We start from the raw sequence: 16,899 nt of genomic DNA, 5'->3' as shown, positions 1-16,899 counted from the left end.
CTGTCTCCAGCGATCCAAAAGTTACCTCCTGTGGTCATGGGTGTGTGTGTGTGTGTGTGGTGTGTTTGTCTTCATTCCTCCAACATCTCAACTCCTCTACTGCCACTTGGATCTTCACTCCTGCTAAATGATACAAAGGACAGTATCAATACTCTTTCACTCATCATTTACGATTGCCACTTCAGTTTTTTTTTAGGGTTTTTATGTGCCAGTCAATTAAGGGGCTGATGAGGTGCAGGTGGGTGTGCCACTAGGATAGGATGGTGTTGGAGCCTGGCGTGTCCTGTGACAGTCTCCTCCCCATCTTTCAGCACACTCTTCAATCCACAGACCGCAGCAGCCTCAAACAGAAAACAGAGGACACAAGGTGTGTATTTCAAGAAGATTGCAGTTTGTAATTCATATTTTGTATCTGTGCAGTTCTTTGCTAGAAATACATTTTACAAAATTGTCATGAGGGAGCAATCGGTTTCCCATCTACTGTAAAAGTTTTCGCTGCGTTCACCTCTCATCACAACACAGCTGTTTCTTCCAGTGAAAATCTAGCCCTTAACAGATATGAAGATATGAACACATACTTTATAAAATAAACATGTTGCTTTTTTTTTTTGAAAATGTAACATTAAATATAAAAGGTCTCAGGTTACGAATGTAACCATGGTTCCCTGAGTAGGGAACGAGACACTGCGTCCTCTAGGGGTCACTATGGGGAACACCTCGTCGTGACCCGTATCTGCAGCATACACTACTGAAAAACACAACCGAGTTGGCCGGCGACAGCCTCTGACGTCACTACCGGCGCGACTATAAACGGGCACCGGGAGAACACGTCATTCACTTGCGTCTGAAGCATGGCAGGGAGCTAGAGGACGCAGTGTCTCATTCCCTACTCAGGGAACCATGGTTACATTTATAACCTGAGACGTTCCCTTTCAAGGGAACTTCAAACTGCGTCCTCTCAACGGGTCGCTATGGGGAACAGTATACCCACGCCGCCATGCTGAGGGGAGTGGCAGGCCAGGATCATGGGCAAACATTAAGTATCAACTCTACCATTTCCATGGGAGTTGCCCCTGGGACGTTTAGACGGATGGCTGTGACAGTACCCCTTACGGCCAAAGGCCTAAGCTACATACCCAACTTAATTGTTAGGACCTCGGCCCGGGGTAGAGCTGACGGCTTGGAATCAGGAAAGATTCCTTTAAAGGGATACGGCTAAGAACCGTAGCATTTCATACTAAGTCTTGCCTGTCACAGGGCAGGGTTAACGCTTGCTCTCGCCAAAAGCTTGCTGAAGGAGCTGTCTCAACAAGATCTCCAGTATCAACACCCCTGTTTAGATAGGTATACGAGGATACATAGTGGAGTGGGTGCCCCAAGGATGAACGGGGTTTTTTACCAACTCAAGAAAGGGCACGAAGCAAAACCGTGGCGAAGCCCTCACCATATAGGATTTAGAACGAGAACGCAGAACACTAGCGTGCAAAACTTACACACAGTGTGGATTTCAGAAAGTGTGCAAATAGACTTCACGTGGACACTTACCATAGCATGGATTTTCAAATACTGTTCTAAAGAAGGGTTCTCGTGGCACTCTGACAGAGCAGCTCATAGATGGAATGGTGCATCTCTCAAAACAGTAAGTTTGAGAGAGTCATCAACTCGATCTGTAGAAAACTAATGCTGGAGCGCTGGGGGAAAAACAGTGAACGTCAGTCTCATATGAGAGGAGAACTCCGAATCCAGAGTAGGGCGCTCATAGGCGACCCTTCATTGGAAAAAGGGGAGCGCTGCTAAAACTACCACGAGAAATCGCCCAAATAGCCCCCTCATGTTTGAGGGAAGCGATGCGAATGAAGTGTATAAACGAGTACCTAATGGCTGAAATGGAGCCAAAGGAACCAAGGGCTAATCATCTCAAGAAAGGGAACGAGGGCGGAGCGCGTAACCCTTACCATACAGGATTTCAGAAAGTGCACAGAGTCTGAGTGACCACTTACCAATATGTGGATTTTTTAGAAAGTACGCAAAGTGTTCACGTGCACCACTGACCACTATGTGGTTTCCAGAAAGTACACAGAGCTTAGCGTGTGTACCTAAAGGTTCCTAAGCATCGCAGAGGTGCTGAACCGCACGGGAGAGGCAAGCTCAAACTTTACACACCTCTAGCGAGGGGAGCATCACCTGAGGCAGCATATACAAGAAGACCTCTGTAACTGCCACCTTCACTTCCCGCTGGATGCGACAGCACAACTAAGCGGCCAGGAGACCCCTCAGGGTGACCTGGCCGGACATCCATGAAATTCCCTGCAGTGCTGTGCCAGGCCTGATGATCAAGGAGGCCCCGCAGAAACCTGTGATTCTCAGCCGCCTAATACCGGAACATGAAGCCGGATGGCTGGTGCTGACGAGTGTTTAGTAAACACTGTAACTGAGCACTGCAAAGGAAAATCACAGAGTTTATTAGCAGACACATAACTACCAGCAATTTACACATAAGTATATATAGAAAGGGTTATTTCACCCTCCTGCGCTGGAGCCCCCGCTCAAGGGGCGCCTCCTTTTAGTCCGGACCATCAGTAAGGTGGTTGCTATGAAAATAGAACCAAACAAAAACATTATAGGTCCAGCATAGGAGACTGTTATGCGAGAGGTTTCCCTACCTAACCCTCAGCATCGATCAGGTGGAGAGCTGGTGGTTACAGGGGAATTAGGAAGGGGAGGATAAAAAAGCAGAAGTTAAAAATCCCTAAAATGGAACGAGGTAGATACCTCGGTATCACTCTGATTCAGACGAGAACGCTGCCTCGTCTGGATCACATCCCTTAGGTTCTGCTTACCTCCTTGTGAACCCACCCCACAATTCCTCTTACCCCTACCCGCAGGTGGGGGAGGAGCGCGAGTCGCGACACTAGCCTTCTGTGCCCGTCTTTGTTCCTCAGATCAAGACAGGCCAGGACCCCTATGTTGTTCGGGCTCACACCTGGACCTACGTGGAACGAAGGATCTGAAAGCAGCAGAGTGCGCCTTCATCTCCCCGCATTAACTTCGATCACCGTCTCAACGGAAATACCGAAAAGTTCAGAAGGCGAAACCTGAGCATCAAGAAGAAAGCCTTTTCTTTCTTCCCAATGTCTGCCAGGTTCATCCACAGAAGTCTCTCCGCTACCACCATGGCCGCCATAGTCCTGCGCATGGCAGAGGCAGCCTGCTTGGTAGCCTGGAGAGAGATCTGTGGTGCGGCGCAGCTCGGTTACCTGATCAGGAAAAAGGCCTTCGCCACTATCCAGGTCTCTTTGCAGATCCGTCTGATATGCTTGAAGCACCACCATTGTGTGTAATAAAGCCACAGCCTGACCTGCTGCTGCGTATGCCTTGCCATTTAAGTGAGATGTATTTCTTGAAGGGGCTTAGATGGCAAGGAGGGAGATTAAGAGAGGACGTCTCCCCCGCAGAAAGAAAGCTCTTTCTTTAGGGGGCACCCTCACAACAGCATTCTCGCGAACCCCCCCAAAAACTCATACCCAAAAACATATATACGAGAAAAAAACGGCCTCTTTCATTTCCTTTCGATCTCTGTATGGAGATCAGGCAGAAATGGAAGGCTCACCTGAGCTGGAGGGCTATGATCAGAAAGATAACGCTCATCGAGGCGGCCTCACGGCGTCACCTTGTTAACGTACTTTCATGGCAAGTCCAACCTTACCATGGCGCGATCCATAAACTCCAACAGCTTACATATACGCAGGGCAGGAGAATTGAGAAGGCCAGCCTCAGCTTCTTCACCATCCTCAAATATCTCCTGCTTTTCCTGGTAAAAAACCAGCAGAGCACTAACCTCAGTATCAGAAAGTGTAAAAGATATAACATCATCCTCCCTAGGCTCTCTCTTGTCCGCCACCATTTTGAGCGTGAAATTTAAACCACCCATACAAACCAACCAGAAATTCTCACAAGCTCATTCTCCTCCGTGCCTCAGCAGTGGCGGGTCCTGAACCGCGGGAAGCAGATGGCTGCCTTTTTTTCTCGGAAAAAGAGACGCTCTCGGAAAAAAAAGAGACGAACGAGAGCGGAGCTTTTTCCTTGAAAAAACGCGCTCACATTGCACGCAGATTGCCTCCTCAAAGACATCGCGTGCGTGCTCTTTACCCAAAACAAATGACGCAAAGAGTGTGTGTGTCATCGGGTGTCAAATAACGCACACACGGATGCACACATTGTCTAAACGCTTGCTAGTAGTCGCCATGATAGACAGAGAAAGAGCGCTCTTACCGTTTCTTTCAGATGCACGCTTTAAACAAAACAGTCAGTTTTGAAGACGAAGAAGTGAATGACGTGTTCTCTCCCGGTTGCCTGTTTATAGTCGCGCCAGTAGTGACGTCAGAGGCTGTCGCCAGCCAACTCGTTGGTGTTTTTTCAATGTATGCTTCAGACACGGGCCACGACGAGGTGTTCCCCATAGCGACCCCTAGAGGACGCAGTTCGAAGTTCCCTTGAAAGGGAACATATTATAGTGCATGTGTCATACCATACATTTATTCACAGAACTGATTAAAGACAATGACAGATAGCGCTCAGTCTGTTCACTTATTTTAACTAAATATCAGTGATTGACAGAGATACAGCAGAAACATTATGTGTGGTTTTGTATTAAATAATGAACCAGATCGTGAAATACATGTCTTTGCCTTAGAGTAAGGGAAGCACAACTCGGGAAATGAGAGCATCCGAGGAGCATGTGAATGCTATGTATATTTATTTTTAATATTTTTTATGTTCTTTAATGTTATCCATAGTTTTTTTGTTGTTCTTTTTTTAAAAGTAACAGTTTAGGCACCAGTACTGTTTTAAAAGTATCGATTTGGCACCGGTATCCTAAAAAATCCAATCGATGCTCAACCCTACTCAAACTACATGCGTACCACACCCGAGCCCAAGTGAACCATGCTCTGGCTCACCTTTTCCCACTAAGCCAGGGACTGCTAAACGAACCGCAGCATGGACACAACACAAAAAACAAACAATCAGGGCTTCAGACGCCATAAGCCATCATTAAGATTGCCTGTATGTCGAACCCTCACTCTCCCACAAACCGCACACACAAGACTCAACCCACCACGCTCTCTCCCATCAAGTCTTCCCCTTATCATCACACTATCAAGTATTCTACTGCGGAAGGTGCCTGTTATGATGTTATGATCGAGGATTCGAGGCTCTGGACTCTGAGCATAACTTGTTTTTCTATAACAAACTATAAAATATTTACTATAAACCCCTCAATGCCCTGGCAGTGACAAATAGCTTTGGTTTTATATTTAATTTGATTACATTAATGTTATAAGTTGAGATTTACAACACATATTTTAACTGCTACATTGTAAAAGGAATACTGCTGTAAAAAAGCACCTTATTTGTTTGAAGTGTTTGCAAACCATGTTATTGCACTTTTGTTCATATAGCAGTACTTTTAAATGAAAAAAGTGCACAATACACTACTTTTGAATTCATTATAGACTTTTGTGCATAACAGTGTGATTAACCCTTTAGGCAACAGGTTTTTTGGAAAAAAGCTGGATTTTGACATCAAGATTTCTAAAGCCCTTAGAGCCCATCCCCATTGGGCAATATGTTGAAATGATTACTTTTTTGTGCTTCGTGGACTCTCTTGCCTTGCACGGCAAATAACATATGCAACACATCCTGTGACACATCAATGACACGATAGCTCACTTGCTCTGCTATTTCCTCAAACACTTTGAATGGGAACAAGATGAAATTTTGGTCTAGAATCGAAGTACTACATGTCTCCCATCTAGTGGTAGGGAATACAAATTAGATAATTATTTGTAAATTTATTATTTGTATTTGTCGTAATTTTGCGACTTTGGTGTTTAGAGGGTTAATCTACGGCTCTGTCATGATCTCTAGCTGGAGTGCACGGAAGCTCTGCTAGAGGGCAACCCATCGTGTACCTTTTACCATTTGCTGTGGACTCCATTTCCCATAATCCTTTGCCCAGACTCATCGTCAATTGCAATCATCCGCTGTGTCCCAAAGTTGAGTGTGCATACTTAGAGGACCACGGACTTCGAAGACCAGGACTCCGAAGACCAGGACTCCGAAGTGCGTGAGATGCTCCGCCTTCGCAGGATTTCCTAATTCCGTCACCAGGTGTTTCCGATTAGCGCTCTGTCGTATAGCAACGGTGCGAGAAGAGTGCTGATGAGAGGACAATCCTGCCAGGAAAGGTGGAGCCAGAACTGTTCGTTTTTGTTTTTATGATTTACTCATAATGGTGGAGACGGTGATGAACCTTTAGCCAAGACCGAGGTCAGGTAAATTACACTAGTTTGCTGCAATCTTTGTCGGATTACAACTTTAATACAGGTACTGGCTTGGAGCTTACTTGAATAATATAATGATACATACAAAAAACTACAAAATACACACATAGCAGTTCAAATGCTGACTGATATCTTACAAAGGTGCAATTTTATGTAGTTTATTGTCTTGACCATATGTAGACAGGTTTGCAACCCGTATTTTTTTAGCCAGTTAACCATAAAAATAAAACTATTTAAAAAAAAAAGAGTAGAGCATAGTACAGCTTGTGTCCAGCAACATTAAATTTAATAACCTTGAACATATTTAGAAGTAAACTGCAACATACACAGAAGTGCAGCAGTATTATTAATGTAAAACCATCCTGACAAATTCTCTTTTTCAAGACAATACTGCACATACCTTTAATTTTACTCTCAATACCTGAAGTATATTAGAGTATGCAAGATAATACTTTTACTTAAAGGATAGTTAAGCCAAAAAATTAAAATCCTGTAATCATTTACTCACCCTTCAGTTGCTTCAGGTTTGTAATTTATATTTTTGGGTGAACTATACCTTCAGCTAAGGTTTTAAATATGAGTAGTAGTTTTTCCCCAATATGGTATTGGTAGTTACTAGAAGTAGTTTACTAAAGTATGTCAATATTTCTTGTACTAATTACGTTGTCAAAGCTCTAAACAATTTCTCTTTTCCTTCTTTCCCTAAATCAGAGCAGGACCCCTGTACTGCAGGATAAAGCTGAATGTCCCTGCGCTGGACAGGTCATTAATGGTTTTGTTCTGAGCAGGGAGACCCTGACTGTGCTGCTGGATCTACTGGGAAGTGAACGGCAACAGTGATGAGTGTGTGCCATGATCCAGACCCTGGTGTTTCTCTTCTGTCTGCCAGTGGTCCATCTTACAGAGTGGTCTCCAAAGTGTTTAACATGTGCCTCGTTCCACTGTCCACCGCATTGTCCTCAGAGTCGCTGAGGAGGTGCTGACCATTCAGGAGATTGACCTCCTGAAGACCCCAGAACACATGGAGGCAGGGCTGAGCTCAAAACTGATGTTTTCTGATGTTAAACCTAAGCTATGTTGTAAATGGTTGTAAAAAGTACTTTCTATTATGTATAGAACAATTTGTTTTAATGTGTAAAAAAGTATTTACAGGACAAACAAATAAACATATAAAAGAATGTTTTGTGAAAAAAATTATAAGCTACATTAAAAAAAAATAATGTACATAAGCACTTTTCTTTTATTTACACATGTGAATATGCAAAAGAAAAGTACAAAATGTACAGAAAGTACTCAGGCTTATTTACAAATAAATTACAGACAAAAAATGAATAATGTATACAATTTATGCATTTCATTTTTAACTTGCGTCACAAAAATAAACTACAGAAATTAGATTGTTTCATTGACAATATGACATTTAAAAATATATATTGGGAAAAACTGTAATGTACTCATTTTTTCCCCACTGTTTTCTCTTGGTTAATGAAGAATGTATTTGTTTGAGTTTGATGTCCTCCCTGTCTAGTCGCTCCATCGCCTGTCTCAGGACACTTCACAAATAAACCATGCCTGTTAACAACAAAAACACATGCTCACTTTCTCCAGAATAGTATTAAAACAAAATAAAATGGAAACACTTTTGAAAAAAGACAGGTTTGCAATCACAAAATCACACAGCAGGACATGCATACAAAATACTGAAGTGCTAAAATTTGGTTAAAACATTTGTAGACATCTCTTGCATGACTGCACTACAGAAACACAACAAAGGGAAAGACCATTGCCTTATATAGTGGTTGTCTTATAGTTTGGTGGGCTTTATGTTAAAAAAAACCCTGGCTTTAAACACTTTCGCTAGGTATTTGAGTAAATGAAAACACAATACTTACATTTCAATGTGAAGTCCTCCACAGAACTCTCACCTGCCTCAGAATTTAAACACCTTCGTCATATGCACGCAAGTGATTCTGGGATATGGTAGGGTGCGAAGTGTCCATAAGATGCACACTTCATTTTCATGAGAAATGAAGGGCGCATTTGAAATTCGTCAGCCTTTGTCGCGCCGCGGTGACGCAATCGCACTTCAAATGCGGTCTTCGGAGTGCACATTCTGACTTTGGGCGTGACACTGTGACGCAATCGCACTCCACATCCGCACTTCGGAGTCCACACACTTCAGTTTGGGACACCCTTCGTCGCACACTTCAAATGCGCACTTGGGAGTCCATGCACTTAAGTTTGGGACACAGCTACTATTCTCTCATCGCCTCATCAGTCTCACATCATAAGAATAGCACACACACATGCTTACATTGCTGGTGATTGAATGTTTGAATGTTTTCCTACCCTGTATCCCAATGTGCATACTATCCACCCTGTCTCCCCTAAATAGTATTGAAAATTACTAATATCACATATAATTTAGGATGGATAGTATGCACATTGTAACGCAGGACTAGTTTCTTGTGTGTTCCTTGTTTTACTAGATTTGCCTTGCCTTGGTGTTTTTGATTGTGGACTGTTTCCTTGATTCTGATTGTTTGCAGCCTGCCCTTACCATTGCCTGTTATCTGGATTACTCTTTTGTCCCTGCCTTGGCTATAAAGTGCCCTCCATAAGTATTGGAACAATAAAGACAAAATTGCTCTGTTTGCTGTGGAGTCAAGACATTTGCAAACATGATTAAAGATGGATATGAGACAAAACTACAGAATGTCACATTTTATTATTAGCGGTTTCAACACATGCATGTTTAACCAAATAAAAATGTCAGCACTTTTAGGGTTCATCCCACTATCTGATGTGAGCATAAGTATTGGAACAGTAGAACTTAAGGCAAATATAAAAGATTAAAAGCTATTATTTATAAACACCTTGTGTGCAATCACAGCAGTGAGTCTGCTACAAAAAAAAAACAATCACCAGACTCTTGGTCTTATCATTTGAAATGCTTTTCTCCAGTCTTTAATGCAGCCAATTGCAATCGGTTGCTTGTTTTGGGGAGTTTCTGCCTTTAGTCTCCTCTTTAGGTGGTGGAATTCATTTGCAATCAGATTTAATGAATTCCAAATTCATTCTGCTACTGTTATAATATATTAAGTCATCATTAAAATTTGTAGGGCCTGTTCCAGAGACAGCCATGCATGCCCATACCGAAAACCTCCACCATGGTTTACAGATGAGGCTGTCTGCTTAGGATCATTTGCAGTTCACGTTTGTTTTTCCATCACTTAGATAAAGGTTAATCTTTGTCTCATCTGTCCATAAAACTCTGTTACAAAACTCTAGTGGCTTTTCCAAACTCTAATCTTGCCTTTCAATTTTTGGTGCTGATCAGAGGTTTGCATCTTGCTGTGTAGCCTCTAATTTTGTGTCAAAGTCTCCTGTGGATGGTAGATTGTCAGACTATCACCCAAGCTTTCTTTTTTTTCAGGGTTCTTTTTCACAGCTTTCATCAACTACTGTTGTTTTTCTCAGCTGATCAGGGGTGCATTTCCCAAAACCATAGTTGCTAACCTGTTAGCAACTTAGTTCAATTCAGTTCAATTCAAGTTTATTTGTATAGCGCTTTTTACGATACAAATCATTGCAAAGCAACTTTACAGAAAATTAAGTTTCTACAATATTTAGTAGTAGCTTATCAGTGATACTGTCAGTTTATGGTGTATACGGCAGAAATGTTCAGAAAAATCAATAAAAGACGTGAACAGACGATTAACACTATAAACAGCAATAGTTCACCCCGAGCCATCTTTTGGTATGATGCTTTTTGAATACCGCGGCATATTTTTGCACTATTATGATTTTTTTTCCCGTCGATACTGAAACGATGTGAAATCCAAAGCCTATTTTACCTAATAAATAAAGGTTTAGACTTTAAATGGGCAACATGTTTGGTTGTCCCGAATGAGAGAGATAAGCCCAACCTTACCTTATGTATAAGCTATCAATGCCTTTTTAATTATTATTATTTTTGTTGTTGTTTATAAGCCTATATTATTATATATACTGCAATTATATATTTATCCATTAAATTATATATTTGTAATTCTTGTTCTGTTCTGATAAATTTGTTGACATTTAAAGGTTTGTTGTAAAATGAAGGGAACTAAAAATATCCTGTTAATTTTGATACCACTATAGCATTATTAGGCCTACTGTTATTACTGAATGTAATAAAATGCAACTCTCACAAACTTAATTAATTTTAATTTTTTAGCGATGTTTTTCGTGTATGTATTTATCCAGCTTTATTTTTCCATTTGCATCTAAAAAATGACTTTGTGCATCACATTCACTTCGTGAACACAACAAATATAACTTCAGATCCGCCTCCTCGTGCTCAGCTGTGGGACGATTTCAAAATCTTTGATATAAAGGTTGCTGTCACATTTTATGCAGGAATTGTTCATTTAAAAAAAAAAAAACTAATTATATTGTTAGTTAGTTTTATGCTAACATGCAATCAAGGTCTTAAGATACTATACAAGATACAAGTTCATTTAGACTATTTAACATGCACTGTGACATTTTACTTTCAACTTATAAACTTCTTAAGATTTTAAAGTCAGTTTAACAGTATTGAAATTCAAGTTGAATCTAGTATAAAAAAGGTTTTAATTGCTTAAATTATTTCTATGAATTAATAAGTTAGCATGACTTTTCATCATAGCATTTTTTTTTACGAGCTGTATTCGTTTTCTGAAACCAAGCACCCACTTTTTTTTCTTTTTTTTAAATCTATTGTCATTTCGCATATCTCCTGCAACCTACAAATAAGGGCTAATAGAGGTTCTTTCTTTAATTATTTATTTATAATGTTTATCCATTTATGTAGGCTACAATTAGCCTATTCTAAATAAATAAAAATAAATAATGTCATAAAAAATGCCATTGGCCTGAGTAAATTTTACCATTATAGAATTGGGGTAGTAATTTAGGAGGTGAAAATACAGTGAAATTACAAATGGCATGGGATTTTAAAGCATGACAACTGAAGGTCTATGAAACATTTCTATGATGCATTTTTTAAACAATGGCACTTAAAGTTTTCAACTAAAATATTACTATTTCAACCATATAGCCTGTGAATAAATAAATAAAATGCATACTTTTCAGTGAAAGATCACTGAGAGTGTAGGTTGCTTCTGGTGTTTGGATTTTTACTTCAATATAATGAGATCCAAGTTTAAGAATAACCTACACTAGTTTTTTTTTTTTTTTGATCTCTATTTAACAGCATTATCTCAATGAAATATGCCTTTCTTCAGGTAGACTGAATGTTTTCCTGCCTTGCTAAATGTTGGGCTCATGATCAATGAGTTGAATTCGCTCAAACTGATTTAGTAAAATCAAACCGCTGACGGTGAAGCAGGCTGCTGTTAGCGAGAGACGCGCTCTGTGAAGAGGGAGCAGCTGACGGAGGATTCCGCTTGGTCTTAAAGCCTTCCTCAAACGTCTACGTTCTCAGAAATAACAACGATTTTTCGCAAAATAATGATTAATTATCAATTGATAATTTGTTATTATTTTGGTCTAGTGAAAATAATAATATGGGCCTCGGGAAAATAATGAATACAAAAGAGTAGGACTGATGTGAGTGCAGGCATGTTTCAACCCAGTAACAACAACACACGTTCCTCACAGCCAAAAAACAGTCCGAGTTCAGTTCAGCTGGAGGGCGCTGGGGTAGTTCTGTATAGCTTGTGGGGGTCGAGATAAAGGTGTGAATTTCTTGCTCTTTAATATGGACAGTCTTATGAGGGTTTCAAACTTGCAGAACAGGTTTTAGGACAACTTTAAAGAAAGGTTTGATCCACTTCAAATGTAGACTACTGTAGCACAATAAAGTTTATAAGTTATTATAACTTAATTTCAGAGGAAATTGCCTTTATTTCTTATATCAATTATTTGTAAATATAGCAGACACTGTCTAACCATGTCTACACCGGACGGTCTTGTTCATTTCGTAGGGGAAACATCTCTCTCATTCGGCAGCAGAGTATGTGAGAGTGGAGCAGCAACAATTTCCCTCCGCGCCGAGCATTTAATATTCACTCTGCTCCGTGCTCACTGACACCAGAAACACTGCTCCGCCTTCACTCTGAAATAAATAAAATAACATAATATTCATAACGTAGCCTATAAAAATAAAATAAAAATAAATAAATAAATAAAATTACAGGAGAGTTTCAAAGGGGATTAGGCTATTGTGTGCAAACTTTTTTCCTGCAAAACTACACAACATTATCCAGCATTAAAGGTATAATTGCTGCTTTCTGCTGTGCAATTCAAATTTGTTTATCCAGTTATTTTATCTACAGATCAGATCCATTTCTTACAGATTTCTGCTCATTCAAAATCAGATACAGATGAAGTACTGTAAGATTACATTTGTTTGAATGCACATTATTGCGACGAGTGATTACGTGCTAATGTACTGTATCTGTTTAAATCTATGCTTTAACCCGAAAATAATCAAGTAAAAAGGAACAGACTAAACTCCTTGAGAACTAGCCTGTACTGACATCCCTTTCGACTATTGTGATTATAATCTTCTGATCCCGGAGATTATTGTGTGTATCAAGCCTATAGCTAAATATGTTTATCATGTGAAATTATTGCTAAATATGCAGTTATATTACGGGCTGTTGGCATGGGTATCCTACTACGTGATGGAGCTCCGACTTTTAAAAAATCCTCCTGCGGCCCCAGTCAGAATAACACAGCTCCACTCATACTCTGCTCGTGGCGTACTTCCCAGAAACCGTGGGGGGAGGGTTGAGCCTAATCATTCTCAAAACATAAAATATTGAGTTTATTTCAATTTTGATTTTGTGTTTCAGAGAGGAAAAATCAGTGTTAGGCATCTCTCCATTACGGACCGTTCAGAAAGAGGAATTTATGCAAAAGCGTATTAAATGCTTTAAAACTTTAACATAGAGATGTCTAGAGGTTATTTAATAGGTCTGCCTCCCATGTAAAAGATTTTTCTAATTACTAGTCGCGTTCATTTGTCATTATTCAACTAATCGCATGAGTTTATATTAAATTTACAACTATAATCCAGCCTTAATATATTCCAGCACGCTCAAGAACATGCATTAAGTTTGCCCCCCAAAGCACAGTGAGAAGTAGCTTAATAATTGTAAAAAAAGGAGACATTTTAATTATTTATTAATAAACAAATGTTTTCTTGTGCGGCTGCTAAGATAAAATTCACAGTGCTGACTCTCTCTCTCCACATGGGCCAGCGCCTTCTGAGAGAAATACAACCTTCACAGATTACATAATGCTTTCATTTTGGAATTGATTCGCTTTAAAGACATTTCAAGCTTTCTGTAGATATATTTCTCATGTAAGACACAAAAAACAACATTCATTTAATTAATAATAAATAAATAAATCAATCTATATAGAGCCCCCCCCTCCCCCACACACGCATTAATAATTTTTGCACAAACACTTCAATATGAATAATAATTCACATTTTGTATATGCATTACAAAGTAAATAATTTTTTACATGCAATTATCCAAAATAAAAACCAAACAAGATTTGTAATGAAGATAAAATATGTAGACAAATAAGAATAAATGCTGCCGCGCACTCAAGCATCATGCAGCGCCGAAAGCAAATCTTTGGCGCTTGATATTTTCACTGAATATTACAAACCTGCATTTTAAAAATCGGCTACAATTTATTTATTTTATTTATTTATTTTTACTTAAATTATATGAAAGCAGGTAAAGAGGACTCCATTTAAAATGAAAATCACTGAAGTTGTCAATTAATGAAGCTCTTTTTTACGTTATTGTATTTTGTTGATTAATGAGAGAACTTGAGTTTAAACGTGAGGACGTTTTATTAATCAGTCCATTCTTTAGAGTTTCAGTATTTTAGTTAAATCGTGCAGGTTTAATTTATTAGTTTAGCTTTGTTTTAATTAGGCCTACATAATGGGAGTGAAATTATACAGTGCCTCCGTTTTACTAAAATAAAGAAAATAATTTATAAAACAGCAAGCCTAGCTCACAATAGGCTACCACTTTTAATGCTCTGATGCAAAGTAAACCACATTTTCTTTTTAATAATATAACACATAATGCATATTATATAGGCTAAATAATACTTCACACTATTTAAATGTGTCAAATCTAAAATATGATGTAGAGAAAATATAAGCACAGGCTCAGGCCTGATAATCGCTGGTGGTTTTCCGAACTCTTGATTTTTTCCATGCCCTTTGTTTTAAAATCGACTTGCTTGCTTTTCTCTCAGATCGAAGGCAGAAGCAAATGGTCTAAATGATTATGACATATTCCCTGCTGCTATAATATGTGAAGAATTAATTCAACAGAGGACACAGTTATATCAGGTAGGGGGGTGAAACTCTAAAGTGCTGATCTTAGTTGGTAAAACGTGTATGTTTTGAAACACCCACCAATAAAATGGTTGTATTATACTGTATAAAAAGTAGTTTGAGATGACAAAGTATTTGATGCTGAAGTTTAAATATATGACTTTAGACCGAAAAAAAAAAAGTTTACGTATGATTATTTAAACAAAAACTAAAGTCAGTAACTTTTATTGTTATTATGTCAAACTTTATTCAAAGAACCATTCAACCAAATATTTATGCATTCAACAAAAGTATTTTTGCAAGAACTCATAAAAAGATGATATATACAGAGCAGAGAATATACAAAGATTGTTTTAGGCATTGAGTAGAAGAGACTAGAGAACTAGAGTTTACAAGTACAGCATTTAAAAAGCTAAACATTATCATCCCGGGTTACCAGCATCATGAAACAGAAAACAAATGGGATGTTTGTAAGTTGTACATGTAGATCACTTAGAAATGGCAGGTGTATTAGAGGGGTCACACTTTGTGGTGGGTCTATTTTTGTCAGTTTTTCCTTTACACTTTCGTATTCTGTTTGCCACTGCTCCTTGGAGAGCGAGGAAGGACTGACCTCCAGAAACTTGTAGGCATCTTTGGTTTGGAGCTTGAAGATGAAAGATGCTTTTTTACAGCCTTCACCAAAACTGCTCCAAGCCTGTGGAATTAAAACATTTCAAAAGTAACATTAGACTTTTACGTGAAGCATCGGTAATGACTGGGCGAAAAATTAGTATGTCATTTAAACGGTCTTTCTTCTGTTACAAATAAAGAAAAAAATAAAACCTTCCTGTAATCATTTTGTAATCACATTCATTTTTACCCCTAACCCCTTCCGCTGTTTTGATTGATTCTAGAAATTCTTCTTTTAGTTCGGCAAGGTCTTCAATAAGATCTTCTCCAACAAAGGTCTTTTGTTCCAGGTAGTCCCGAGCATTTGAGCAACATTCTCCCAGAAGTTTTTCAGCTGACTCAGAATTGCCTGAATTTTTGAGACAAGCTACTCTGAACCTCATTTAGATGGATGGGGTCGGGTATGGAATCTGCAGAGAGGAAAGAAAACGAACATGCTTCATTGAGACACATATCTTAAACTAGGCTTGAATATTGATACAGTTATTATATAGGTTTACTTTAAACATGAAATAAAACGGACTCACTCCGGTCAAAATTGGCTTTGGCAAACTTCATCTGCCAATCAATGACTTGGAGTTCGAGCTGCCACTGCTTTTGTCTCAGAGCAGTCTTATCAGCAATGAGGTTATTCAATTCAGCTTCAAGAGCCTTTATACGGGCAACATCTTCAGGATCATGTACAGCATCATAAATACTTTTCACAATTGGACCGATAAATGGAACAATTGCAGCAAAGATGCCAAGGCCTTTACTTTTTTGGGTTATGGATCTGGCAAAATTCTTGAATCTATTGGCTTTTGCTGTTTATCTTTCTCTCAACTTCAGCAAGCTCTTCAGTGTTTTTTTGGAGTTTTGATTTCAGATCATTCAGAGTATTTTCAGTCTGCTTCATTTGATGGGTCTTGTTTCTGTAATCTTTTTTATCAGTATCTAATTTTTTTCCTTGATAACATCACTGGGTGGTGATGCTACATCTTTGTTTGTGTAAATCATACCTATACAATGTTGAAGAAATGTTGGCGTGAAATTTACATTTTATAGCAATGGGCTGATGTAACTAGTTTAAAAGTTTAGCTTAAAACATGTTCATAGTTTTATGATAGTTTCATATAAAAAAAAAAATAATAATTGCCTCAAGGTATTTTGAAACATATTTTCACAAGAAAATGTTCTTACTTTTTCCACTATCCTGTCCACTTCACTGATAATTTCTTTTGATCCAGACTCCGTGCTTTCCCTAGAAATTTAAACTGCCAAAACTGCCTTATTTTTCTCCACAGCTTTCGCCAACAATGGGGAAACAGTGACTGAACCAGGTTTTCACTTGTCAAAATACACTGTGAGAAGAAAGATAATAAGTGATTCAGACTTAAAAAAAGACAGTGGTGATAAAACTTACAGTAAGCATACTGAACCAAGATTATGTGTAAAAATTCCTGTGGCTCGATGGTAGAGCATTGCAAAAGGTCAAGGGTTCAATTTACAGGTAAAAAAAAATACATACCGATTAAAAAA

At 38.9% G+C, this 16,899-nt stretch overlaps 1 pseudogene; it reads right to left on the bottom strand.

Annotated features, from left to right (window-relative positions):
• Positions 1 to 212: 212 nt before the first annotated feature.
• Positions 213 to 16,276, bottom strand: LOC122136685 (annotated as a pseudogene).
• Between the last annotated feature and the right edge of the window lie 623 nt (positions 16,277 to 16,899).

This window comes from Cyprinus carpio, chromosome B3 (assembly GCF_018340385.1).
Source record: "Cyprinus carpio isolate SPL01 chromosome B3, ASM1834038v1, whole genome shotgun sequence".
NCBI lineage: Eukaryota > Metazoa > Chordata > Actinopteri > Cypriniformes > Cyprinidae > Cyprinus > Cyprinus carpio.
Note: the sequence above shows the minus strand (reverse complement) of the source record. Positions and strands in the feature narration are given on the sequence as shown.